Raw genomic sequence first — 18,000 nt, 5'->3', positions numbered from 1 at the left:
TGGAGATGCAGTCTCCCTCTGTTGCCCATGCTGGAGTACAATGGCGCGATCTCGGCTCACTGTAACCTCTGCCTCCTGGGTTCAAGCAATTCTCCTGCCTCAGCCTTCCAAGTAGCTGGGATTACAGGCGCCCGCTACCACGCCTGGCTAATTTTTGTATTTCTGGTAGAGGCAGGGTTTCACCATGTTGGCCAGGCTGGTCTCTAACTCCTGACCTCAAGTGATCCACCCTCCTTGGCCTCCCAAAGTGCTATGATTACAGGCATGAGCCACCTGCCCAGCCAGAATATATGTTCATTTTGAGTACTTTAACAAAGTCATAAGAATTTTAGGAATTCAGTTACTTTCCCGAGAAAATCTTTTTGAAAAGATGCCAATAATTTATAGCCAATTATATTGATTTCTCTTTTTCATATTGAGAATTGTTTTTTAAAAAGTTTGTATGTGTGAAGATTTTTGAACTGTAGTTAAAGAAACCACCTGTGTGTTGATTAAGCCATAAGTACATTTATTCAAATAAATTGAGGTGGGGTTACTCTGAGGATCAAAGGAAAACCTGAAGAAACAGGCAACCTCAAAAGGTCTTAGTTGTAGCAACTTGCTCCTTTGTTGAAATAAATAGGTTTGAACTTGTATTTTCCCTCTACTCAACATTTAAGGTCTCAGAAGATAATATAATTGGTGAAATTTAAGTAAAGTGCTCACTCTTTTGCTTCAACAGACCCTAGAGAGCTGGTAGGCAGAGCCTCAATGACCATTTTAGCTTCCAAAGGGAGTTCAGGACACCATGATTCACGACCACAATACATCACACATAATTGAGAAAAGATAGTTCCGCCAAATAAAGTTGAAATGCTGCAAGAAGGGGTAAGAAATCTTGGAAATAGGTTTATATAAAATTTATTTTTTCCTTTTTTATTATTATGGGATAGGGCCAGTTCTACTTAAGCCGGCCATTTGCCAAAATAAAGTGAGAATCGTTGCTTTTGGGGACTCCTCTTTGTAGCTCCAAGTGCCACTAACAATTCTTAGGACCTGAGCTATAAGCCAGGTGATTTCAGTTAATATGATCAATTACTTCATTTAAATGGCTCTAATGTGCAGAGGGAACGGAGCCCATCAGCATTCCCTGCAGGGAACTGCAATGGCTTTTATCAACTTGAACAGCTAGCTTTCAACTGTTTTGAAACCACTTTCAGGGTGGTCATGTTGTTGCTTTTTTGAAATCAGAAGATGATTCTGCCTCTTTTAATATGTGACTCCTCAGATTCAGAAAGTGCTCGCTAGTCTTAAGAGTGAATAACCCTCAGTGGTCCAGCACTTATGAACCCACATCTAACCCTATCCCCTGGGGGAACTATCAGAGAAATTGGTGCCATGGACATAAGAGGAAGGCACAGTGAAGCAGAGAGGCCCGCATTATGAAAATCAGCGGACAGCATCATTATTTACAACTTTGTAATCACCCAGGAGCATGAAAATCCAGGCCAATCTGGCACCATGAGCTCTAATTTTTGTTGGAGTTCTTAGACCCGATTCTGATGAATGACTGTTTAGCCATTTTGGAGTGTGGCATACGTGTCTGCTGGCATACAGAGGTTGGATGTAAATGGGCCTTTGCCCTCTCTTATGAACATAGACAGGAACTAAACTGTGTCACACAGGTTCCAAATGGTGGCCTGAATACTATTTACAACTAATGTACAATGAAATTGAGTAGTCTTTTCCTCTTTTGCAGATACCATCATTATTCATATCTTTCTTCAAAGTTAACTATTTGTATTTGGTAATTTTTAATAGAAATGTAATAATTGCTTCTCAAGTTTAGTCTTTAGTCTTAATTGATGCTTTCCATGTCCTTCCAAAAAAAGGTATGTTGCTTTTATTATATCCTGGCCTTCAGATGGGATTATTCTGTTTTGTTCTTTGTTAATATATACTTTGAGCCACTTTTTTTGTGGCTCTGGGTGAGATGCTATAGGTACAATGACAAGTGATACCTGTGTTTTCCCTGTCACAAATGTGGATAGCCTAAGTGGAGACTTTTACCTCCACTCCAAATATATGTATCACACACCTGCCATATGCCAGGCACTACTCTAGGTACTAGGGATATAGCAGTAAACAGACAAATGCAACCCCTGCCCATGTGAAAGAGAATAAGACAATAAATAAGTAAAGTGCATGTTATATGGAGGTGGCAAATGCTAAAAAGAAAAATTAAGCAGGCAAGAGGACTCATTGAAAAGATGACATTTGGGTAAAGGCCCATGTATATATGTTCTATTGGTTTTATTTCTCTGGAGAGCCCTGACTAATACACAATGACTTTGAGAAGTTACTGGCTTTTAATTTATCATACTATTCAGAGTGCTGAGAGACTTCTTAGTGTGTATTTGGTGTTTTAACAGAGCTTGTGGATGAATAATAAATAGGACAAAATTTATCCAAACTTAAGCCTTGCTTTAGTTAAAAGGGCTCCTCTTACAAAGTAGAAGGTTATTATTTGGCATTTAAATCCAAATGAAGGCTACTAAGACTAATTAATTAAAAGTTTTTAAATCACAACTGGGCGCAAAACAAATGGAACTGCCATGCTCGCCAAGTGTGCTGAGTGGTGTGCATGGGAGACAGCACGAGGCTAATCCCACTCATCTTGCAAGTTGCTCCATTTTTCTCCTAAAATTAGTAAGACACAAGCTGGTCAGATTATCAAGAGCCCTAGTTAAACACAGCAGTAGCATTTGGAAGGGGTTGCTCTCAGCAGGCAGTGCCTGACCACACCAAGAGATGAACAGGCCCTGTGTCTGAAGCCATCATACTTAATTATGGTCCCCCACTGTTCATGATGCCTGGAAGGGAGGCCCCCTGCACCCTAGAAAGCTGGGTGGGTTCTACTGTCTGCTTTACTGCTAAAAACCCTCTTCTTTGGATCTGGACTTTACCTCTATCTGATTTTTTTTTCTAATATATGATTTGGCACTGAGTCTGTCACTGCTGCTAGCTCAGCAGTTCTAGGGTCATTGCCCCATTGCCTCACAGAAAGAATTTCATAGCTTCCGGCATCCTCTCTCCTTCATTATACTTTGATTTCAGCATTGCTATTTTTCCTCTTGGGTGTTGCAGCTCTCTCTCTCCTTCCCACGTCTTGTTGGTTTTCTGCTAACTCCTGCTTTTCTTTTCTTTTTTTTTTTGAGATGGAGTCTCGTTCTGTCACCCAGGCTGGAGTGCAGTGGCGCAATCTCGGCTCACTGCAACCTCCACCTCCCGGGTTCAAGCTATTCTCCTGCCTCAGCCTCTCAAGTAGCTGGGACTACAGGCGCTCACCACCATGCCCCACTAATTTTTGTATTTTTAATATTGCTGTCATCAATCCACATGTCCAGAAGCACCTAGAAACTCTAATTCTTTGTAAGTATCAAACCCTAGGACTCTTTCCTCTAATCACAATATATAATCCCTGATTCCCAAACACGGTCTTTTCATATACATTTTCCACTGTACATACTTTCCGACCTGGAAAACTCTTACACAAACACTCCCTCCCCTAGGAAGCCTTTATAAATGTTCCCAGGAAGAATCAGTCACCCAATAGTGTACTTGTCACTTCTTAGGTTCTACACCTTTATTTGTTCTATCTGAATGTAATCTCCCAGAGGGTGTTATCATCTTTTTTTTTTTTGAGATGGAGTCTTGCTCTTTTGCCCAGCCTGGAGTGCAGTGGCATGATCTCAGCTCACAGCAACCTTCGCCTCCTGGGTTCAAGTGATTCTCCTGCCTCAGCCTCCTGAGTAGCTGGGATTACAAACGTGTGTCACCACACCCGGCTAATTTTTGTGTTTTTAGTAGAGACAGGGTTTCACCGTGTTGGCCAGGCTGGCCTCCAACTCCCGAACTCAGGTGATCCACCCGCCTCAGCCTCCCAAAGTGCTGGGATTACAGGCGTGAGCCACCATGTCCAGCCCCATCTTTTTCTTTTAGTTTAGTTCTTAACGAATAGTCTGAAACAAAGGGGATATAACAATATTTTGAATTATGAATAACTAAATTAATATTTCCAGATTTCCTGGTGCTCTCGAAGTTTTATGTTACAAAAGAAAAACAAGTCTAAAATAAGTGCCTCAAGTTTTTATCTGTACTGATTTCAAACCAAATAAAAAACAAGTGGGGTAAAAACTGAAACAGGAAATACATATAACTGAAAAATTTTGGTGTGTTCGTATGATAATACTAGGTCATTTTTCCTGTTTCCCCAACTTCATTTTATATAGCAATGCAAAGAAACAAGTAAATGTATATTAATTTAATTTAAAAGAAGTAGTCTACCATCCCTTCTGTTAAAAAGAAAAAAGTATTTTAAAAAATTTTCTCTAGAAGGATACACAGGGAACATTACTCTGGTTTCTTCCAAGAGGGAAATGAGGAACTAGAGAGCATGGCTAAGTGGGGTTTTACTTTTGTTTTGTTTGTCTATCTGTTAGCTTTTTATTATTTTCTTTTGTAGGTTTGAATTTCAAACCACATAAATCTGTTATATGCTCATAATAAGTTTAAAATAAAATTTTTGGCTGGGTGCAATGACTTACACCTGTAATCCCAGCACTTTGGGAAGCTGAGGTGGGAGGATACCTGAGGCCAGGAGTTTGAGATCAGCCTGGGCAACATAGTGAGACCCTGCCTCTGTAGAAATAAAGAAACAAAAATTAACTGGATATGGTGGTGCATGCTTGTACTCCTAGCTACTTGGGAGGCTGAGGCAGGAGGATCCTTTGAGTCCAGGAGTTTGAGGCTGCAGTGAGCTATAATCACCCACTGCACTATAGCCTGGGCAATAAGGTGAGAACTTGTCTCAAAAAAAAAAAAAAGGGGGAAACAAATAAGTAAATATAAACAAAACTTTTCTTTCAAAATATGTAATATTTAGCACTAAAGAATTCTGAATTGTAAAGCTAAAAAGTACTTAAAAGTTAATAACTATTGTCTCATTTAAAAGAATTTTTATCAAAGTATAATTTGTATCCAGAAATATCCATATCAGCAAGCTAAACTTTCTCAAAATGACATATCCATGTAATTAGCTCCCAGGTAATTAGCAGGTAGCCTCTATTCAGGTTGAGTATTCCTAATCTAAAAATTGGAAATTCAAAATGCTCCAAAATCTGCAACTTTTTGAATGCTAACATGATTCTCAAAGGAATGCTCATGGAGTATTTCAGATTTTGGATTTTTGGATTTGAGATACTCAGTATAATGCAAACATTCCAAATCTGAAAAAATCTGAAATACTTCTGATTCTAAGCATAAGGGATACTCAACCTGTGTTAGCTAATTAGACCCTTCATGGTCTCTTCTAGACCTCAGCTCCTTCAAGATAACCTCTATCCTCACTTCTAATAGCATGAACTTTTCTGTTTTAGAATAATTTGGATTTTCAGGAAAGTTGCAAAGATAGTACAAAGACAGTACAGGAAAGTTCCCATATATCTTTCACCTAGCTTTCCCCCATTGTTAGGATTTTACATTATTATGATACATTTGTCAAATATAAGAAACTCACATTGATACATGAAACTCTATTAACCAAACCCTAGACTTTATGTGGATTTCACCACTTTTTCCACTAATGTTTTCTTTCTGTTCCAGGGTCCAATCTGGAATACCACACTGCATTCACTTGTTATATCTCCCTAGTCTTTTTTCGTCTGTGACAATGTCTCAGTCTTTTCTTGCTTTTCATGACCTTAACAGTCCTGAAGATTATTTGCTTTTTTTTCATAATTACACTGGAGTTATAGATTTTTTGAAATAATACCACAAGGGCAAAGGGCCCTTCTTGTCACATCATTTTAGGGAGAACATGATATCCACATGACATCACTGATATTAACCTTCATCATTTGGTTTAGGTAATGTTTCAGGTTTCTCTACTGCAAAGTGATTTTTTTCCCTTACTTTAGCCCACGCTGAACTTATCAATTTTGTTTTCTTCCATGAATAATACTTTTGTTATTATAGCTAAAACTTCATTGGTGCCAAATCTTAGATCATGTAAATTTTCTTCTACATTTTATTCTAAAAGCTTGACTGTTTGATACATTACATCTAGTCCTTTGATTTATTTTTAGTTACTTTTGTATAAGGTGTGAGAGATGTCTCCAGGTTCGTATATTAACACATTGTGGTGTTCCAGTACTATTTGTTGCTAAGACTATCTTTTTTCCATTGATTACCTTTGCCTAGTTGACAATATTTTTGTCGGTTTATTTCTAGACTCTTTATCTCATTCCACTGATTTGTGTCTATCTTTTTGACAAAACTGTTGATTACAGTAAGCTTTGAAATAGTTCATTTTATGTGTCAACTTGATTGAGTCAGGGGATAACCAGCTATCTGGTTAAACATTATTTCTTGCTGTGTTTGTGAGCGTGTTTCTGGATGAGATTAGCCTTTGAATAGGTGATCCTAGTAAAGTAAACTGTCTTCCCAATGTGGATGGCATTATGCCACTTGATATCCAGGGTCTGAATAGAAGAAAAGGCAGAGGAAGGGGGAATTTGAGCCTTTTTTTCTGCCTCACTGCTTGAGCTGGGACATCTCATCTGGTCTCCTGCCCTTGAACTGGGATTTACATCGTCAGTTCCTCTGGTTCTCAGGCCTTCAGATTCAGACTGAATCATACCACCAGCTTTCCTGGGTCTCCAGCTTGCAGATGACAGATCACGGGACTCCTCACCTTCCATAAATGCATGAGCCAATTCAGTCTATATCCTTGAGAACTGCCCCACTGCAGATTAAGGCTTTTTTCCACTAGGTGAAATAAAGAAGCTTGTTAGGCAGATTTCCCTTCATCCAGTCCCCTCTCCTCTTTAAGTTACAACACATTGGCTACACCTAAGTGCAGGGGTGAGGATGAGGGTATAGTCTTCTTGTTTGCTGAGAAGAGGACTGTATTGGGAAAGCTCTAGAATTGTTTGATACATACATAAACAAGGCATGGTTTTTGCACATAATTTCACATTACATTTTTCCCAGAAAAAAAAGGAATGTGTAGGCATCACATAATTGTACTAGCTGGAGTCATTCTTCCTGATTATCAAAGGTAAACAGAGTTACTCCTATACCAAGATGTCACGGAGAAGTACTTTTGGAACACAAGGAATTCTCTGGGAGTCCTTATTACTCTCAAGCCCAATGAAAAAGTTAATGAAAAACTATAGTACCTTCATATAAGTAGGACCACTAATTACCAGGCTCATTTAGGAATTTGCCTTACCGAGTAAAACATAAGGGCAGCTGAGGTGCTGACTGAAGACAAATGGAGCATAGAATAAGAGTAGTGAAGAATGCCATAAATACTGTCATGTATCCATTGACAAAAGGAGCTATAAAGCCTTTAGGTATTTTCACACTTGCTCTGTAACATAAATGTGTGTGTGTGTGTGATTGTTTATTTTTTCCTTCTTTCCCACTAAAATGTGTTAATACTGATTAACACTATAAGTTAAGCTTATAGGATAGGGTATCAAAAAATGATTGTGACTGAGCTCAAAAGAACACTACTCAGAGATGGATACAGTGAATTTCAGATGTTTGTATTCTACTTGGGAGCTACAGACAATAAAAAAGTAAAAGCATATATAGTTTGTCAGATACTGATAAGTGCTATGGAAAATATTAAAGAAAGAAATGGGGATAGGGTGGGATTAGGTGTGGTAGCAGTTCTAACCTTGGTGCTGAAATCTATCAGTATTCTGTTCAGTGATCCACTGTCTTCTACCTGGCCATATCCCCCTGGGAAAGGTGAGCCACATTACTAGCTTCATAGGGTGAATTCTGACTGGTCCACACCAGTCATGTGGTCCCTTCTTCTATAGCTGATTAGCTCAGGCAGCACCTGAGACTAGGCCAAGTTTTGGCAAATGAGACATAAGGGGGAGTTTTCTGGAAAGGCATTCCTTGATCTCCAAGAGAAACGCACTGTTTCTTCCTGCCTTTAACTTGTGTCTGCACAGACACCTGAAACTGTGACCAGCATGAGGGTAAAGCCTGCCGTGAAGGAGAGCAGAGGCAAGAAGACTGAGGGCAGTGGAGCCAGAGCTCTGATCACCCTGCACTGGAACCTTTCTGCCTTTGATGTCCTGTTTGGGGAGACAAGAAATTTATATAGTGTTTAAATTTGTTGAGTCAGGGTTTTCTGTACCTGCAGTCAAAAACATGCTGAGTGATTCAAGAAGTTGGTCAGAACTTTAAAAAATTATTACTCTACATTTTCCCCCAAGTTTTTCTGAGGAAAGAGAGTGCTTGGTAGGCAGGATAACCCTGGAAAGTGGCCATGGGGCTGAGGCGGGTTTTGGAGAAATGCAGACACTGTTGTCTGATGTGAGTTTCACCTGATGAGGGATCAGGATCTTCTTTCATATAATTTGGGAAAGCAGATGTTGGTCCCTTTAGATCTGTTAACTGACATTTAATATTCAAAACTGTCTCGTGATTCACAGAAGTGTTATAAGATATTATGCAGATTTTAGCACAGCATTCAACTATTCAATCAGATTTTTGTAAAGACTTTTTAGATAAAAACAGAATCTATATCTCTAATGTATGAATTAAGGATGAACCCCGGCTGGGTGCAGTGGCTCATGCCTGTAATCCCAGCACCTTGGGAGGCTGAGGCAGGTGGATCACTTGAGGCCAGGAGTTCAAGACCAGCCTGGCCAACATGGTGAAACCCTGTCTCTACTAAAAATACAAAAATTAGCTGGGCATGGTGGCGGGCACCTGTAATCCCAGCTGCTTGGGAGACTGAGGCAGGAGAATCGTTTGAACCTGGGAGGTGGGGGTTGCAGTGAGCCAAGACTGCACCACTGCACTCCAGCCTGGGCTACAGGGTGAGACAACGTCTCAAAAAATAAAAAATAAAATAAAATGAACCCCTCTCTGTCTTCCTCTCTGAATGATTGGGTCTGAAATCCAGTGGGTTTGGCCAAGCAAGGTAGATGTCTGTGTATATATGGGGGAAAGATGTTTAGTGACAGTTGCCTGGAGTGGAGTGAAGAAACCTAAGCAGAGTGAGAGAGAGAGGCAACAGTGGAGCCCAGTGAGAGTACTGCAATTTGAATAGGGTGAAGAAGCTATCTTCAAAGGAAGAGAAGAGAACAGCCTGTGTTAATGTTGGAGCCTGACTGGAGTGAAGAGATTATCCATGTGACAGGTAGGCCCATAGCACAGACATTGGTACTTAAGCAGGGTTAGGAGAGCATCCACATAGAGATGGTAGCTACAAGATGATGGTCATACACAATCAAGATTGGTCCAATGATTAACATAACAAGGATTATTAGAGTTGCCCAGAAATGTGGTCGATAGACTGTGGCCATCAATTACTAAATAGCATAAAAATATCTCAGGGAGAGAAGGCAAAAACTGAGGACTCCACATGCAGAAACCTGTGCTTAACATCCTACAGAGAATAATGATAGGCCAAGAAATATTTTTTTGCCCACTGAGTTTACAGTCTCAGATCCCCAAATTGTTCCTGAGTGGAGTTAGATGGATTATAAGAAGACCTCCTTATTCATAGGCCCAAGTTGGCCTAGAGAGGGAGCAGAAATGGTTTAATGATTCCACTCCAGACTTTCCTGGGATTTTTCACTTCTTCCTGCTCTCCATGCCCTCTTATCACAGTTGCCTGACTGGAAAAATAACAAATGGCAAGAGAGATGCCTTGCCTTTTTGTTAGAAGTCCAGACTCACTTCTCAAGTCACTGAGCTTCTGTTAGTGCAGATACTGCAATGACACTTCCACGTGCATGTGGTCGGGACATTTAATGGATCAGCTGCTCAGAGCACTCCTCCAAAGTGGCACTTTCCTTTTTCCAAATTTGGGTCCTGAGGTGAACACCTCCCCAGAGGTATTCGTAACAATGTTGAAGTTGTAGGGGTGATGCTCCTTCAGAGGCCGACAAAGAAAAGCTTGGAGGCATATTACATTTTGGATTCCAGTTCCTACATAACTATAAAATAAATTCTGCATCCTTAGACTAAATCAACATAATTGAAATTAAGCGTGGTTCAGATTAAAGAGTAAGCTCATGAGTTTGTTAAACCATTACTTGCAAATGCAGGAAATGAACAAGACATGCAGTCTATGTATTCCAGTTGGTTGTTGGTTTGATAAGCAATTCACAGGCAGTAGATAAACAGGCAGGAAAATATAGTACTTAATATGACTACAACACTTATTTTGGAAACTTAGATGGCTCTTTGAAAATCTTCTTTTCCAACTAAAATTACTGATATTCATATTATTCAAAAATGACAACCTCTGTGCCATCTCAGATTTGTTGATTCAGCATTTCTAAAAATAGTTCTTAGAATAAAATAGAGTACTTAGCTTGACACTTAGCTATTGACACTGTCCAGATAGCCTATTTAAATGTATGCTTTCAGAACACTGCTAAACATCTTGCTTTCAACACCTCATTCCTCACCCATGACCCCACCTGCTCTCATTTCTGCAAGAAAACAATACAAATTAGAGCAGTTGGGGGTCATGAGTGAAGAAATCACTCACTTCTAATGATCATTTAGTTGCTAGGGGTTAAAAATGCCTCTACTATTGCCCTAGAGATTTCCTCCAAATCACTGACACCTATGCTGCAAGCTTTGAGCCTGATGCTTTAGATATTTTGTCAATAGATAGTGTGAATATATCAAGACTGCCACTAGACAAAGGAAGTTCTAAAACACTATCAGTTTTGTCCATGGATTTCAACAATCCATGGGCAAAAATGTGATACAATACATGACTTAGAATCAATTAAATATTGGTATTTTAGGACATCCTCTTAAGTGCATCCCAGAATTTCACACAAATTGTACTACAGGGGAGAAACATGCCTGTTCACATATATTTCAAAGAAACAAATAAAAAAAAACTTTGAAACATTTTTGTGATTTAAACTGTGTATTATCTTTGCAGTCACATCAAGCTAAAGTTCTTGAAGCTGAATTTCTCAGAGAACAGGTGGAAGTCATTGATGAGAAAAGCATATTATTAATATTATTTCTCCATTCTTTGACCACAGAATAAGTTGAGGAAGATGATAGAATAAAGGAAGTAGAAGTGGGCCTATAGACAAGTAAGTTTTGTAAGAACAAAAGGAAAATAAGGTTCAAATCTAAAGAATCAATGGTGAAACTAGTATACATATTTATTAAATCAATGCATGTAAGAGAAGCAGAGATTAAATGATTGAGCAATCATTTGATAATGTGAGCTTTTTAAAAGACTAAATGAAAGAAATACCATATTTTTCTGTTAAGAATAAATCACAAGTGTGTTAAATGTGAGATTATCAACATGAATAAAATGTATAAAATACGTGCAGCAGAGAAAGTTTTTAGAAACTTTTCTGACAATATTACCCAATAAGAAATATAGTATCATCGTGCAACTCAGGACATACTCAGAAACACAAACACATATAAATAAAATAGAATATTTACGAAACAGTTACCTTTATTTCAGAGTGAAATACACTCTGACATTTTTAATTTTATTGAATAAGGCCTTGATTTATCCTATTATATATCTCATTTTAAAAAAATATTGTTCATATTAATTCAAATTGATTTCACTAGTGAGTCATAATTAGTGCTTTGGAAACCTCTGGTTTTATGGTCTTAGCTAGTCAGAGCCCTCCAAGTTACCAAAGGTTCCTACAAGCTTGGCCAATGGGAGAATTCTACCTCTATCAGCTGGGATGATATGTTCAAGAATTAGGGAAGTGAACAGAGCTGAGCCAATAAAAGTCCTTCATGAGACTCTCTGATCTGGAGGCTGAACCCAAATACCTCTTCTTCTCTTATAGTAAATATATAAGGATGAGACTCCAGACTGCCAGGCAAAGGGCTTTTCTGTCTTAGAAAAGATTAACTGAAGGAACGTGAAGAGCAAGAAAACAGCAGAAATTAGAGCAGTTGGGGTCATGGGTGAGGAAAGAGTAGAGATAGAAAAAAGAAAGGAGAGAGAATGAGAGAGAGAAAAAGAAGGGGAAAAAAGAAGGGAGAGGGAAGGAAAGGGAGGGGAAGAGAATGAGATTAAAATCTTGAATTCTAGACCATGAGATCTCTGGAGCTGTTCTTGCTCCATCCATTGTTCTTTCTGTTTGGTGAACTCCCTAACCCAGTTGCTTTCTTTCCTGAAGTTGGTTCAATGTGGCTTTCTGCCTGAGTCATCATATATGCCTGACATATGTAAACCACAACCTTTAACTTGATACAATGAAAACCCCAATCCCAGCATGATAGCCAATAAAATTAACTTGGCCCTTCATCCTGACCCATCGTCACTCTTCACTTTATGAAGAAGTTAACCTTGTTCTTAATCTTAGTTTGTCATCAGAAAATATATGAAGAATAAGGGCTAGGTAAAGAGGAAGCTTGAAATCCAGTAAAAGAATGGATTTTTGCTCTTTGTCCAAAGAACAAAAACAATTAAAAACAAGCTTATGGTTGCTTTAGTTTGAATGATGGTGTTCCCTTCAAAATTCACATTAAACTTAATCCTTATGGTGGTGGTATTGAGAAGTGGGACCTTTTGGGAAATGATTAGGTAATGAGGGCTCCACCCACATAAATAGAATTAGTTGTCCTTACAAAAGGGTTTGAGGGAGTGAGTTTGGCCCTCTTGCCCTTCCACATAAGGACACAGTGTTTTTCCCCTTTGGAGAATGCAGCAACAAAGCACTATCTTGGAAGCAGAGACCTGGACTTCACCAGACACCAATCCTGCCAGCACCTTCATCTTGGACTTCCAGCTTCCAGAACTGTGATAAATAAATTTCTTTTATTCATAAATTATACAGTCTGTGATATTTTGTTATAGCAGCATGAAAGGGACTAAGACAATGGTTAAAGATAGGCATGGCTAGTCTTACTGAAGAAGAGATTGGAGGCACATCAAAGCATTCCTGACTTCATCTTCATAGGCCCACTTCTCCTATATTTGCCTTTGCTGTTATGAATCTATTTGAGGGCAGTAAGATGGGTTCTTTCCCTTCAAGTCTTTTTTATTATTATCTTATAATTTTTCTAAAATTGGTCATGACTGCTACTTCCAGGGTCATCCTACACAATAGAAGTAGAAGTAACTGACTATTATATTTCCTATCCTGAATTACATTCAGCTACATTGTCAAATCAAAACCAACTCTTATCACACAATGTCCATCATGTATCAGCCTACTTTAAAAAACATCATGCCAACAACTCAAGAGAATTAAACATATTTTTTTCTAGTTACATGTACCAATCTAATGTCCTCCTTTATTCGACATTACAATTAAAATTTCCTCAATGAATCTCTTTTCCCCCTTGTTACTCTGCATAAAGCCAGGATGCACAAAAGGCCATAGCTGCAGTGGCAGGTAAACTAGAAAACATATGTTTATTGGGACTGGGAGACAAGATAGGTTTTCTCTGTTAGCCCACATTGAGAGTGCATAAATACCAGTTTGTGCTTGCCTTGTTTTAGGATTCAAATGTACAATATATACATGACCTGGAAAGCCATGAAAAGAACATAAAAATAGTTAGTTTGGTGACACTTAGCAGAATCAAACAGAAATCACCTCAAAAGCATTAATCACTAAATTCCTAGCCATTAGAGTACCCTCAAATAAATTTCTATCTACTATGTTCTCACAATCAGAAATTACAAAGCATATGTGGAAACAATCTACCATGAGTTAAGGAAATTCAAATAGCCATCCTCAAATTTTCAGATAAGTGAACAAAAGAAGAAATAATAGAAATGATGACTATAATAGCAAAAAGAGTGAATAGGAATAGACGAAACAGTTATGCATAAGAAATGTAAAAAACAGATAATTACCATCATTGAAGAAAAGCAAGACTTTAACATATGAGTTAAGTAGTAAATTAGAATAGCTGGACTCATGAACTGGAAACACTGGTTTACACAGCTCAAAAGTAAGGCAGTGATAAAATGATGACATCAAGGATCGAAGCTCGCTCTACTTTTTGAGTCCACCAGTGATTTGTACACAGATATTTTCTTCCCCTCTCTTGAGGAAGGATTCTATTTCCCTTCTTTATTAATATCAAAATTGTTCACGTGGTTTAATTTGACTACTATAATTTGAGCCAAAATGATGTGTCATTTCCAGTCAAAAACTTTTTCAATGCTCTCTCTTTTCTGTCATGAGACTTATTATGTTCTAGATGGAAGCTGTCCTATCAACCCAGCGCTATTGTGAAGATGATGTGGAACAGAGCAACAGCTGTCCACTGCACATGTAGAATGAAGGAGGTTCTTGTAAACTATTGAGATTTGGGGGATTATTTGCTACTGCAGCATAACCTACCCTGTTCTGACTGATTAAAGAAAAATTAGTACTAGAGGTCAAATGCTACCATAAGAGAAACAAACAAATGAACAAACAAAAGTCCAAACGTGTGTAGTATTGGCTTCAGGACTTATCAGGAGGCAAAGGAAAAAAAAATTTAGAGGCTAGAAGCATAACCTTTGAAATACATTAAACTTTTGCCTAAAGCAACTTGGAAAGCTGATAATATATCTAATGAGCTTCTTGCTTTGGGTGAAGTGGTTAAGATATTGGCTGTCAGTAGTTTGTCTTTGTTACTATTGGTTGTATTTGACAATGTTCTCCAAAAATATAGGAGGCCCAAAAATAATTGGCCAGTTTCAGAATATCTAGACTTTTAGGTTTGGAAGAAAAAAACTTCATCTTAATTGAGAAATGACTTAAGAAACAAAAAACTTGTTAAAAGTCATTCTCATGACAAGAACTAAAGTCAAAACAATGAGGGAACCACGTTCAACAATGTTCATGTTTGTTGTTCAAACCTCTGAATTAAGATAGTATCTAGTAAATACTTTTGATTCAACAAAATGGCTCAGAAAAATGAGACAAAGAACATGGCTTTCCCATGGGAATCTGATAGGCTTGAAGTGCCCAAAATTAAGTCTAGAGAAAGATTTGAAGAGAGAAGAGCACATCTTCAAATTAATTGGGAAGGGAGGGGTGGCAAGTAAAGTTAGCATGCAAAGTTGGTTGTAAGCAAGGCAATAAAAAGGGCCTTGAGAGTTGTACAAATCAGCCTGGGCTAAAGGAGACCGTAACTTCAGGACTCAAAAAATATATTGGTTTACCCTGGTATACCAATTTTTAAATTTTATTTATTTTTAAATTTTTTGACAGAAGATGGACTGTGAAAGGTGCTCAGTTCCTAAGGAGGGGCATATCCAATGTCCTCTTCAAATGTGGCTGAAAGGAATAATGGAAAAGATTTCCCAGAAGGTGGAGCCAAAGGCCTTGGAAAACAACGAGCTAGTCTGAGGATGTAGAACTACGGACTAAGCAAGGAATTAGTCAGTACACCTCCAGTGTAGAAAAACTTCACAATATCTGCCCTGGATGATTCCGTAATTTCCTCCAACAAGTGAGTATTGTCTGTTTCCTGTTTTTGTAGCTATGTTCCACTGTAGTAACATGTTCCACTGTTGTACATGCAGTTGTGCGGTAGAGTAGAGGTGGGGCAGACTTGTCATTTTATTGGTTTCAGAACAAAAGGACCCAAATCCAGACTTAAGCAGAGATTATCATGAGATCCTGCACTTCAGTGCTGATGCTGTGACTGGATAGGACTTTTGGGTTTTCTTTCTTGGAGTGGGAGAGGGGCACCCATTGAATATATTTTGTGTGTGGAAAGGAGCATGAACCGAATATTTGTGATCAGAAGTTTGGATTGTGATGCATTGTATTTTTAATTACAAATATCTCTGTCCTTCCTTTTGGGATGGTGATACTTTCCTATGCAATTGGCATCAGGCATATCTATATGACTTACTTTGGCCAATAAAATGTGAATAGAAGTCACATAAGTCACATCCACAATAAACTTTTACCACCAGTTCATGGCTCACCAAATTATTTATTTTCTCTCCATAATGCAACCACCCATCTTCCACACAGAATCTACCCTATTGACCTAGATCCTGACAGGAACATGACATGGAGAAGGGCTACAGCCAATCTCAATGAATGTAGTGTGAACAAGATATACACCTTTATTTTTGTAAGCTACTGAGATTTTCACTTTATCTGTCACCTCTAGGCTAATATACCTATGCCAAGTCTTTTGGCTTCCCTCCTCATTTTTTTGTTTCATAATCATTGGGTGCATATCCAGAGTTCACATCAACTCTCAAATCAGAAAATCCTTATGTGTTCCTGCCTAGAAATGTGCATCAAGACCACATTAGTTGCAAGGAGGCTTGAAAACTGAGTTTTTTGCTTTTAGAGCTTTTTTTAAAGTAAATACAGGTGAATAAAGAAGTAAGGATCTTAAAATGGAGTTTGGCCCAGCCAACAAAGAAGTGAAACATGTCACATTACCCTTGAAAACTAATTGGCTGTTACTTGTCTGCATCCAGTTTGTGCCCCATCTTCACTGAAATACAGTTCATACTGCATTATCTTCACTGCCTCCATGATTTTTTCATGGAGCAATGACAGCAGAATTATTTTAGTTTTTTGTTAAGGCAGTACTCCACCTCTGGTACCAATTTCTGAATTAGTCAGAGTAAGCTAGACTATACAGTGTTAACAACTAAACTGCACAAAATCTCAGTGGTTTAAGAAAGCAAATATTTCTTTCCTACTGGCATCACCATCCAATGCAGACTGTTCAGTGGAGGCACACAAGGTGACTTCAAAGGACGATGGGAATGAGCAGTCCAGTAGCTCAGGAAAAGAAAAATGGGTTTGTCAACATATAAGACTGTCTTTTCCACAAGAGGTAAAAGACACATAACAGTGCCTGCACGTTATTTAACAGCTTTGCTCCTCAGTTTCCTCATCTGTCATGTGGGATAATAATTGCTCTGGCCTCAGAGGATTGTTCGGAGAGTTAATAAATGAGTTAACATATGTAAAGCACTCTTAACAGGGTGTTCACCATATTAAATGCTATATGTTTTATATTATTGATTTATATTATTGATTTCTTTCTTTGCTATTAACAATGTAGCAATAAATATTCTTGCATATACTTCAGCCCACACCAGTGCAAGTGTAACTACAGGTGAAAATCTCTTGGTTGAATTTGTGGGTCAAAAGTATCTGTGTTTTCATGAAAAAATGCTCATCATCACTGGCCATCAGAGAAATGCAAATCAAAACCTCAATGAGATACCATCTCACACCAGTTAGAAGGGCAATCATTAAAAAGTCAGGAAACAACAGGTGCTGGAGAGGATGTGGAGAAATAGGAACACTTTTACACTGTTGGTGGGACTGTAAACTAGTTCAACCATTGTGGAAGTCAGGTGGCAATTCCTCAGGGATCTAGAACTAGAAATACCATTTGACCCAGCCATCCCATTACTGGAGATATACCCAAAGGACTATAAATCATGCTGCTATAAAGACACATGCACACATATGTTTATTGCGGCACTATTCACAGTAGCAAAGACTTGGAAACAACCCAAATGTCCAACAATGATTGACTGGATTAAGAAAATATGGCACATATACACCATGGAATACTATGCAGCCATAAAAAATGATGAGTTCATGTCCTTTGTAGGGACATGGATGAAATTGGAAATCATCATTCTCAGTAAACTATCGCAAGGACAAAAAACCAAACACCTCATGTTCTCACTCATAGATGGGAATTGAGCAATGAGAACACATGGACACAGGAAGGGGAACATCACACTCTGGGGACTGTTGTGGGGTGGGGGGAGGGTGGAGGGATAGCATTAGGAGATATACCTAATGCTAAATGATGAGTTAACGGGTGCAGCACACCAACATGGTACATGTATACATATGTAACTAACCTGCACATTGTGCACATGTACCCTAAAACTTAAAGTATAATAATAAAAAAAAAAGTATCTGTGTTTAAATATTAATGGATACTTCTAAATTGCTCTTCACA

At 38.4% G+C, this 18,000-nt stretch overlaps 1 protein-coding gene across 1 annotated transcript in view; it reads left to right on the top strand.

The window, feature by feature from the left end:
• Positions 1-18,000, top strand: part of SLC17A3 (solute carrier family 17 member 3) — a 64,968-nt gene that overhangs the window by 3,658 nt on the left and 43,310 nt on the right. Inside the window, exon 2 of the mRNA XM_054557307.2 lies at positions 15,249-15,489. The gene's annotated coding sequence lies outside the window, so the exon portion shown is untranslated. The remainder of the gene's footprint in view (positions 1-15,248; positions 15,490-18,000) is intronic.

This window comes from Pongo abelii, chromosome 5 (assembly GCF_028885655.2).
Source record: "Pongo abelii isolate AG06213 chromosome 5, NHGRI_mPonAbe1-v2.0_pri, whole genome shotgun sequence".
In the NCBI taxonomy this organism is placed as follows: domain Eukaryota; kingdom Metazoa; phylum Chordata; class Mammalia; order Primates; family Hominidae; genus Pongo; species Pongo abelii.
Note: the sequence above shows the minus strand (reverse complement) of the source record. Positions and strands in the feature narration are given on the sequence as shown.